The sequence below is a fragment of the Rana temporaria genome, chromosome 1 (assembly GCF_905171775.1).
Source record: "Rana temporaria chromosome 1, aRanTem1.1, whole genome shotgun sequence".
In the NCBI taxonomy this organism is placed as follows: Eukaryota; Metazoa; Chordata; class Amphibia; order Anura; family Ranidae; genus Rana; species Rana temporaria.
Genome location: NC_053489.1, coordinates 16,228,236 through 16,232,254, shown reverse-complemented (window position 1 = coordinate 16,232,254; position 4,019 = coordinate 16,228,236).

Genomic DNA, 4,019 nt, shown 5'->3' with positions numbered 1-4,019 from the left:
GTGACACACCTTACTGGCAGGTATGTCACCCCCACATTCACACACCAGTCACACTGTAGCCTGCACTACTGACCGTGTGCAGTAATAAATTAAAAAAAAACTCCTCACCGGAGCATAAAAAAAAACATCCTCACCGGAGCCAACAAAATCAAAAAAAGACACTCAATTTCCCCAGTCGTGGGCTCCACCTGGTTTTACGTCTCTGGCTCCTCACTTACCTGAGGGGCAACTTCAGGTGGAAGTGGGGCATCAGCAGGAGACTCATCCTCAAGTCTGCCACTCCTGGCAGGTTCTGGCTGCCTGCCCTCCAACGCCAGGGCTATGCGGGTGAGCACCGCGGTGGTCTCTGCATGCATCCGCAGCTGGTGGGTGGTGGTCTGCTGATGCTGGTGCCTCCCCTCCGCCGCAATGGCAGCCGTATTGGCCTTAACAGCCACTGTGAAGCTCTTGACCTCTGTCACAAGGCGTGATGTCGTGGCCTGCAGCTCCCCAACACAGGTCACAACAGCTGCACAGTTGGCACTTATATCCTGCAGACAGTCAGGTATTTGTGCTGAGGGGCCAGGCTGTCTGTGAGACGCTGCATGTCCCGGGCAACAGCACCCACATGGTGGGTCTGGCGGGCCTAATCCCTCGCCAGAGTTTCCTGGATGGCTTCAGGAACACCCCTGGTTTTTCGGGTGGCCTTCCTGGGGGCAGGAGAGGCTTGGGGCCGTGTATATGGAGAGGCCCTTGAGGAGCTTCCCCTGATGGTGGAGGAGGGTGAGGGTCTTTCCCTGAGGGGGGAGGAGGGTTGAGAGGGTTCCCTGATGGGGGAGGAGGGTTGAGAGGGTTCCCTGATGAGGGAGGAGGGTTGGGAGGGTTCAGGGATACTGGGATTTTCCTCCACGAGGTAGAACACGTCCTCCAGGTCCCTGTGCTCCTCCACTACTTCGTCCAGAGGTGAGGTATGGCCACTCACATCCCTGGATGGGGTGGGTCGCCCAGCAGCTGACAACGGCCCAGCTCCCTCCAGGCCATCTGTGGATGACACAAAGAATTCACATGTTGGTGGACCCACACATTTGTCACATATTCCCTTCCACCCCCTCACATGCTACACACCGTATAGGAGCTAAAACACACTTACCTGACCTCAAGGACTGCTCACCGGAGTCGAATCCCTCCATGCCCTCCACCTGCTCACGCTGCAGGCATTGGGCGATCATCTCCTCCTCATCCGTCAACCGCATAGATGAGGCTGGTCCTCCTCCCGTGCCCCTGGCATGCTTCCTTATAGCTGCCAGCTTCTCCCGGACCTTACGTCTCAGGTCATTGATCTTCTTTTGAATATCCTCGGGGGTCCTGGTCACATTCCCCAAGGCACTGACCTGCAGGCTGAGCTCCCTCAGGATCTCCTTCTTCCTAGCCTTTCTGGTCTGGTGACTGAGGGTACCATGGATGTACTTGTCATATTCGACTAGCCCAGCAATGATGATTGATTTCTCCTCCTTGGAGAAGTTTTTTTTCCTCCTCTCCTTGCCTCAATTACCAGTAGCCACCATTGCACAGCAACATTACCTTGTTTAGGGGGGGGGGGAAGCAGGATGTAATTTTGCGCCGGATGGGCGCATGTCTGGGCGTATTTATGCGTTTGGCGTAAGCCAGTGGGCCGGCGTATCCCAGGAAGTTGAGCCGGGGTAGTTGTGAGCATGCGCACATGGGATCGCTCATACGTCCTCATCACTGCGCATGCTTCGTTCATGATACGCCGGCGTAAAACACTGCTCAACGCTCGGACCATCATTTGCATAAGGTCACACCCACTTACACTTATGCTGGCTTACGCCGATGAAATTATGTTACGCCGGCGCAACGTTGGGAGCAAGTGCTTTGTGAATACTGTACTTACCTCTCAGAGTTACGTTGGCGTAGCGCATATGAGATGCGCTACGCCGGTAAAAAGATGCGCCCATCTACCTGAATCTAGCCCATAGTGTCTACAAAATAGGGGATAGAATTATGGCATTTTTTTTGTTACTAGTAATAGCGAATTATTGTGACTGCGACTTTATGGCGGACACATCGGAAACTTTTGAATTTTTTTTGAGGCCATTGTCATTTTTACAGCGATCAGTGCTATAAAAACGCACTGATTACTGTGAAAATGACACGGGCAGTGAAGGGGTTTAACCACTATGTGGCGCTGAAGGGGTTAAGTGTGCCCTAGAGAGTGCTTCTAACTGTAGGGGGTATGGGCTGTGTGTGATACGACAGTGATCACCGCTTCCAATTACAGGAACCTGCGATCACTGTCCTGTCATTAGGAAGACTGGGGAAATGCTTGTTTACATAAGATTTTCCCCTTCTTCCTCACCGTGACACGATCGCGGGTATGCCCGCGGACATCGAGTCTGTGGGACCTGCAGTCAGAGTCACGGAGCTCACGGCAGGTGCTTGCTGCCGGCGGCACGCGCGTGTCCACAATGCTGCTTCTTAAAGGGGATGTATATACATGTCCTTTTGCGCAGCCGTGCCATTCTCTTGACGTATATCGTCGTGCGGCGGTTGGCAAACTGTTAAAGAACACAACATACAGGCATATGAGAAAAAAATATAGACACTGACACACACACCTACACAGGTTGAACTGGATGGACTATTGTCTTTATTAAACTTTAATGTAACTATGAGTGCACTGGTCGGCACAACCATTGTCCATTAATACTACAATTCTGTCTTCCACGATGGCAGACAGGACTTGTAGTTTATTCATTCACAGATTCTTGTAACACAGTCGTGTGGGTGGAGCCATGCTGGTTTTAAATGTGGCTGCCGTTTTGGGGGAGAGGAACCCCTACCCACTGGTATGTGGGGTTTGGGGGGTGAGGAAACATGTGCTGGAACATGTTACACCCTAAATACTGATGTGCCATGTAACCTGTTCCAAAAAGTGAACTTAGCCTTAAAAGGATTACCTATGGAAAAGTGAAGGTACTAAAGTTTGTCATCATTTCAGAGGTCCCGGTCATTGTTTGGCTTGTCATACTGACTATCTATTTATTCAGTGCAACCTCATCTTTTATATTTTACCAAATAAGTGGGTAATATATTACAACCTTCCTTCTATTCATTTCCAGCACCATCCTGGGGTAACCATGGCTGACAATGTCATGTAGCACTTACTCCCGAAGGAGCTGCTGGTTTAAAAAGGGATGGCGTTTTACCTCTGTGATGCGTCTAGGGGTATGATGATGATGAGAGTAATGATGGAATGTCCAAACATCAGGGTGCAGTTTTCTGTGCTTTAATTCTGTGACCGAACATGTGACATGGCAAAATTGGCTGTACGCAGAGCATACCGCCATTTTGCCCTGTGCTAAAAAGCACATACTCCATCATAATGAAATAACCCATCTTTAAGCTAAATAGGTTCACTCACCATTCATACAAAAAGACACCATCACCCATCAGCTTGTTATCAAGTCACCGTCATTGCCATTCTGGCTCAGCACAGCTCATTTTATTGACCCAAACAGGAAGTGATCACTCCACCAGTTAATCACCTCACCCATGGGAGTGGTCATCACAGGATGTCCCCTCCACACAACAAACACCATATAAGGACATTCCCTCTGACAGGATGTCCCATAGAATACATGAATAGAATATAATACAATGAATACAATACAATGAATAGAAATACATACAATGCTGGCCAAAGTCTTATGGGCGTGTCCAGGCAGGGAGTGCCCCCCTGCCTCCAGAAACGATCACAAGCTCTCATATTAATCGCTAATAGAATCCTTAATCTGCGCCATTCCATAGAATAATGCATATCCAGATTATACCCTTATTAAAGGTGGAATGGAGGCTATCTACAGGCGTAGGCTACGAATCCCAAGCCATGCTGATCAGACAAGACCCAGATAAGAGCGCACATCTGTCCATAACCACTCGTGTGCTTGCCGAGTGAGCGCATCCCCTCCTCAACGATCATCGGTGCTAAATGCACAGAGGGCCCCTCGCCGGCGGACATA